Source organism: Centropristis striata, chromosome 8, assembly GCF_030273125.1.
Source record: "Centropristis striata isolate RG_2023a ecotype Rhode Island chromosome 8, C.striata_1.0, whole genome shotgun sequence".
Lineage (NCBI taxonomy): Eukaryota > Metazoa > Chordata > Actinopteri > Perciformes > Serranidae > Centropristis > Centropristis striata.
Window position 1 is genome coordinate 14,053,427 of NC_081524.1, and position 7,676 is coordinate 14,061,102.

Below are 7,676 nucleotides of genomic sequence, written 5' to 3' on the forward strand. Positions count from 1 at the left end.
GCCTATCTTTTTTTTTTTTTATCGCTCCCTGCCTCCCCCGCCTTCCTCTTTTTCTCCCTCGCCGCCCATCTGGGTCACACACAGCACTAAAGAGCAGTGCAGGGGCCCTGAACTGAAACCTGGTCGCCACTTCATCACCAGAAAACACACTTCTTAACCTCCTTCTAGCTACTTTTCACCTCCGGTTGTCCCCTCTCATGCTGCCTCCCGCCCACTTTTCTCTGCTCTACTAGGGTCTGCAAAGTCCACTGGGAAATGTCAGGGGGCTCACGGGGCTCCTCGACCTTCCTTGTCCTTTAAACACACATACACTCCTGCAGACACACACACATACACACACACTACACATGCAGTCCTGATGGAGAGTGTAATTTGTGTGTGGCAGGGTGGCGATGGATGGAGCATGTAGAGTAGACGTAGGGAAGTGGTTATGATTGGGGCTAATGAGCTCACAGGGGACGCTTGGATAGAGTCAGCTGGCCAATAGCAGGCCTGGCTCAGATACACCTCTCTGGAAGGTCCCTGCTGAGCTGAGACCCCTGTGGCCCCATGGGAATGTGTTTGTGTATGTGTTTGGGTCGTTCCTGTTTGAAAGTCCCTGTGGTCATTATACACTCATTCTGCTGAGCTGGTTATTATTGCGCTACATGGACAGGGGTAGTTAAGCATTTAGACGTCGAATCACATGGGTCATTAAGTCAAGGTCACTGCTAACTGGTAAAACACAGAGCGACTCGCTTGTTTTTGGAGTGCTGATCTTGGAAGCCAAACTCATAGAAACTCAGTGATGATTGCTAACAGTGCATCAGCGGGAAGTGTGGGTGTGTGCGAACAGGTGTGTGTGACAGTGTGTCATTCTGTGTGTGTCTCATTACCATGCATCGTGTGTCAGTGTTGTCCAGGAGGCTGAGCCTCCGCGCGGTGCTCCAGGGGAGAGTTATAGATTACTGGCTGGAGCAGGCAGGGGCCAGGGGAGCCGCTGCAGCCCAGACCAGAGAAGTGCAGGCTGGGCACGGCTCTCAGCTCATCAGCCCGTCTCTTGAGGCTGCGGAGCTTAACCTGGAGCAGGGCTCTGATTAACCAGACTAATGACGGTGCAGCCCCCAGCTCCCACTGCCCAACACCATAATCACTGCTTAAGGCCCTGGCCAGTCGGCGTGTCTATATGGAGAGAGAGCAGTGTCACAGCTTAATGGATAAGTCTACTGACAACAAGCATTTTAAGTCAGCTGTCAATACAAGCTTTTAGAGCCACTCACATGGCAGCAGACCATTGCATGAAAGGCTGGAATGAGATCAAATTCAGTCAGAGCTAAAATACATTTTTCTGTGTTTGTCATCTGTACGTGTTCATGTGGTCGAGTGCGTGCATGTGAATGTGTGTCACCACAGTTGGTGTTTAATGAGTGCTGATCGATGTCTCATCTGTGCCTCCTTATCTCTAAAGCAAACATTTCATCAGCACAATGGAAGCTTTCAGCCTTTGGTACACACAGAGACCCCAAACAGACAAACTGCACAAACCAAACAACATATGCAAATCAGACAAAGACAGACATGCTTTTGTTCACATCACACTCTTTCAGAGAATTAACCAAGAAGTATAATAAGCATACACCTGTAAGGATGCATGTCTTTTAAGTGTCTTTGTGTGTGTGAAGGTGGGGCGGGTGGGGCGGGGGCTGCAGGCAGAAGAACATGCCAATAGTCCTTATTGTCCTCTGTGAGTGAAGTGATTTCTGACAACTCCTAAATGAAGCCCTGGGGGTGGGGAGGGCTGCAGCTAGATCACAGGCCTGCTGTATGACTGTTTGTGTGTGTGAGAGAGTTCGAGGCAGAGGTAATAGCTTGCTGTTATAACAGGGGGTAAGTCGATAAGTGATCTAGCTACTCTGTGATAGAGAATGAGGTGGGAGGTATCCAACATTGAGTTTAGAAGTCAAAATAAGACTTAACCTACAGGTTTATTTCTGCAGCTCTATACGAGGGAAATGAAGCCTCTGCAGTTCTGCTACAGTATGAGCCCCCAGATAGTAACAGAGGAGAGATATTTTAACTGCAGGAGGTATACAGGCTAAGGGCAGATCTAGATTAAAGAATAAGGCTAAAGTTGTTTTATATTTTGCTTATTGTCAACAAGTCGTATTCAAAAAACAAAGCTGGTAATATGAAGTCTGTCTCTAAATTTGTGGTAGGCCAATTAATGCCATTTTGAGATTCTCTCATAAGGACAGTTATTTATTTATAATAACATATCACTAAGCCAACAGCAGGGAAGGCTAATTGTTTTTGTGTTTTTTAATACATATTTTTTGACATTTATTTTGTTGATTTATTATTTTTCATTTTTTTTATTTTAAATTAGTGCACTGCAGACAGAGTGCAGCACTACTTGAGCAAACAGACAGTGCAGATAATCACGGAGTCAAATAAAAGTTATTTGTTATTATTTTTAAATAGTTCTATTTTATGCAAAAACAAAAAAACAGAAAAACATGATATTGGCATTAGATTTAATTTCTGCTCTCTAAATATCAGCATCAGCCATTGAAAAACCCCACACTCTCAATACATACTCATTTGTTCATAATAAGTCCAGTAGAAAACATTTTAAAAGCAGGTCACAGAAGAATGGTTTTGCTTTTTAAAAAGGGCTCATAAATAACTTATTTAGCCTATTTGTGTCCACATCCGATTTTTTTATTCTATGGGCCAGCAAAAGCAAAATCTGTAGACATTTTTTCAAAATCAGTCATTTTGTTAATTTGAAAAATATGTTTTTATCATAATAATTTGTCTAGTCTTTTTGGGCACATGGAGCTACACGTTTTTATCCCCTACCTATATCATTATATTTTAGGCAAAAACAGTAGTGAGTGTAAAAGAGTATGACAAAAAATCATTTTGAAGATATTTTATTAAGACATTGTTACATTTCCCTCATTAAAAAAATAAATTCCTGTGTGTGAAAACTTAAGACCAATCAGAACAAATGTTGCATTTTTCCTTTTCTTACTAAATATAGTCTTTGGGCATAGCCAGACATTATAGTTTTTTTTAACAGAAGTTGCTCAGACAGAGCAGAGTATACACATTTGGTGCACCAGTGAGTATGCTGGCTTGTTCCTCTTGTCTTGTTTTACCATTATGATTCACAATCTAAGCATCAGTTTTTCTCTAAATAAACAGTCTTTGAAAATATTATATTCAGGTATATTTGACTCAAAAATCAACTACAATGCCCATGTTCATCTCAATGAACTTTGAAACACACCATTTATGCATTTTTCATAGTTTCAGGACACATTTTCTTATGGCACAGAGCAATAATCAGGCTTTGATGACACAAACAAAACTGTTAGTTCAGTTCATTGTTGCCCCTTCATAGGATTTGTTGTCAGTAAGAGAAATATAGAATCTTGGCAGCTTTATGCTTATAGGTGACAGAGGGTTGAGAAGAAGCAGTGGAAGAGTAGATATGAGTATGCAAGACGTATGTTCCAGTCTACTGGGGCTGTTATTGACTGACAGCCCTGACTAAGCCATCCGCATCGCTGCTGATCCTCCATAACATCCAGGGCTTACCCTGTGTGCCCGCACGTACAGTTGTGGCTGTCTGGATGAGTGCCAGAGATGCATTTTTCTATTAGTGTGTGTTCATGTGTGTGTGTGTGTCTGCCTTTACAAGTGCCGGCTGATGGCTAAGCAGTAGACAGATCCAGGCATGCACTCACAGCAGCTGTGTTTCTGAATGGATCCAGCGGCCATTGTTCTCCTGTCACTAACTCGTCGCTCAGGCCCAGGAGACCCACCGCTGACATTTACCAGACCCCCACCCTCCCCCCACCCTCCTCCTCATCACTTCTCTCCCACCATCCCCTTCCTCTCTCCTGTCTCATCCTCTCTTTCTCTCTCTCTCCTCCTGCTTCCATCGTGTCCCTCGCTCACTCTCTCTTTCCGTCACTTCATCTCTCTTTATGGCCTGATGTGCGGGGACAGATGTGTGTGGATAGGTGTGTGTGTGTGTGTGAGACATAGTGAGTGTTTGTGTTAATGAGTGGCCCTTTAAGGCTATTAAGATAAGATTGGTATGCCCAGAGTCCCTCATTACCCAGCAAGCATTGCCCCCTATACGGAATGGTAATTGGGAAGCGAGAGAGAGAGAGAGGGAGAGAGAGCGGGTCAGGTGGTGGAAGTGGAAATAATAGGAGGATAAACGAGGGATAATTAGGCGGATCGAGAACAAGAGGAGCGATTGATCAGGTTGATTTGTGTCTGCAGAGAGACGCTTTGAAGACAGGAAGGGTTAAAGGTCAACACGCTTGTATGTACACACACGTATGATACAAAAACCACCCATTTTACAAGCATGAGTGGATGCTCTTTAGACCTGCAAACTACACCCCTTAACCCATTGAAGCCTGGAAAGCGGATACGTCGTTTTGTAGTATTTGTATAAGCTCTCAAATACTTTTTGAATTTCATTTCTATCTGCTACAGAGGCTGAAAAATCTATTATTTAGTAGAAGCGTTGACACTTCTGTTGAATTTCCAGAAAAACTTCAGGTTTTAGGGGCTGATTTTAAAATCGCCCAGAGGTTTTACAGGCGTTTCAGGCGTCAATGGATTAAACACAGACATGCTACAACATACATGGAAACTATGGGTGTTGTGGATTTCAGTCAGCCTTTAAACTTTCTAACCGTCATTGTTGCCTGTTTACACTTTTGGTTGGTTTCAGATTGTGTAACAGCAGCATCACCTATAGGACTCAGACATGAACAGCAAAGTTTTGACCAAACACCGAAGAAAAGTGAACAATTAAAGTAAGATGTTTTAATATATAATGAATCAATTTTAGTAATTTAAGCAAAACCAGCAGTCCAAACGGGCTTTATATGTGAGTGAAGATACATTAAATATGACTATCTACTGCAGTTTGTAACAAGACAAAAATAAGTATTTTTCATTTATTTCCATGGATCTGCTTGTCACTGACTTCATTAGGATTTCTTTACATTTTTACAGGATTTTGATGCTGCTTTGAATTCCGTCGAGTTGTTGCTGTTAAATGTTCACTGTTCATTTCACAGAGTGTCAACTAACTAACCAACTAAATGGTCTGACTCATGAACCATTACGTATTGAGGAAATTTGAACATCATGATGACTGGGCTGAAGAAAGTGTAAAAATATTAATTTCACTGTCACCCTTGAGTCAGAAGCATTTGCAGTTCCTTGACGTTTAGTTCTACAAGCGATGATGTATCATTCTTCTCTAGATTACTTCTGTATTTCTCAACTATGGATTTAAGCACTACGCACATAATTAACCAGACTATCATCAGCTGTTATTCCTCTGCAAGTGCACTGAAGTGACTCAAGGTCTTAAAAATATGTAGGTAAAACTTTTATCATTTAAATTTCACCTTCACTGAAGGTAAAATTGAAAAGTTGATGAGACATCCATTTCTAACCCACGGCAGTTCAAGATATTACATTTGGCATCAGTTGGAAAATGGTTTTCTGGTGTGAAGTAAAAAAAAAAAGAAGAAGAAAAAAGATAGTAGTCTAAGAAATGACTCCTCAAGGCGACCTGAACATGAAGTTCCAACGGTGGCTTTATATCACCATCAAGTGGCCGGACGGTGAACAACCACTGAAAAAGACCGAGGATAGGGTAACAGTTCAGGGGTGTGAATTAAGATGGTTGGTTGGTTATTTTAATGTTTTATTAATGCATCTGTAGACATATAAAATGCTACAAATATAAAGACAAAGAGTGATTGTATTGTATTATCTGTACCATCAACAGTGGCGGTTCTAGACCAGTTTTACTGTGGGGGTCAAGGAGGGGCCAGTGTTTAATCAGAGGGGCACATTAGCACATTAACAAATGGCAAAGATGATATTTAGGCATTCAAAATCTTTGAATGTCTTGAAAAAGACACAAAATGACCAAAAAAGACACAAAATGAGAAGACAGAATAACCAAAAAATAAAACCCACAGAAGACATAAAAATGACAAAAAAGACACAAAATGACCAAAAAAGACACAAAATAACTAGAACAGACACAAAAAAGATACATAAATGACACCAATGATGAAAAAGACACAAAATGACAAAAAAAAGACACAAAATAACTAAAAAAGACACAACAACAGACACAAAATGATCAAAAAAAGACACAAATGACCAAAAAAGACACAAGATGACTTACAAAGACACGTAAAGACATGAAAAGGGATCAAAAATGGACAAAATAACCCTTTAAGACTCCATAGAGTTAAACTATTATACAATGTAACATTCTGGGTTCCTTTTGTGTACAATGAGATGTTGTTTGAACAAAAAAAGGTTAGAATTGTTCCATTGTTCTTCGCTATAAATTGATCATTTTATTATTAATTTGACACAGGGGCCACAGCAGGGGCCAAAGGCTTCTTCACAGGGGCAGTGGCCCCTGGAGGCCCCTGTGTAGAACCAACACTGACCATCAATAAATTAAAGAAGAAATAAAGCTGGATAGGTGAGCAGATATAAACAGAAGGAGAAAGAAAAGACAGAGCGAACTGAGACATTTTTTGCTTCCTCTGGTAAAATACTTGTTTTGTTCAGTTGAAACAATGCATGTTCACCCTATTTTCACAATCATGTCTGTCTACAAATTGTGATTAAAAAAAAAAAAGAAATTCACCATTACTGCAGGTACACCTACTGGGTCACATGTACTGTAAAGCAGTCGGATTGGGAAATTGTGGCAAAATACACAACACATTAAATAAATAATGCATTCAGAAAATGCATACAAGACTGCACAATCTTCATACATTTTTAAATTGCCTGTAGATTCGGACATGCATAAAAATTAACATAATATTAGACAGGCATGAATGTGCAAGATTGTTTTTTTTGCATTAAAAAAATGCAGCAGGCTATTTGGCTAATAATAACAAAGCAGTTGGTATTTAAAAACATAAGTATTTTCAGACAAAACACATTTAAAGGGCCAGTTCACCTGAAAACCAAATATATATATATTTTTCTCTTATCTGTAGTGCTTTTTATCAGTCCAGATTTTTTTAGTGTGAGATGCAGAGTGTTGCAGATGTCGCCTGTAAAGAGGTCTGCCTTCTGTCAGATATAATGAAACTATATGGCATAAAAAAACACATTTGAAAAACTCAACAACATCCAGAAATGATGACCTGGTTTACTTAAGATAATCGACAGACTTTGTGAGCAGTTTCATATAAGAACTTTACTAGTTTCTACTACTAGATGTGCACATTTATGAAAAAAGATCTACTTGTGAGTAATTTGACTGATATTGCAATTGCAATATGATTCATGATACCGGAGGGAATGATACTTACATTATTATTCTAATTTTTATTGAAAAATATTGAAATGATCATGATGTGATTTTGTGAGGATCTGTACCAAACAACGTCTGAATTTGTAGGCTGGGACGTCTCTGCAGCACCACACTACTTCATTCATAATGATATTCTGACACGTGTGCCTTTCACAATTATTGCACCTCCTGCCTCCTAAATATTGCACTGGGCCATTTTGCAATTTTGATAAAATTTTGATTCATTTTATTTAAACACAGCTCTGCTTCTTATATGAAACTGTTCACAACAAGGTCTGTGGATTAGCTTGAGTCA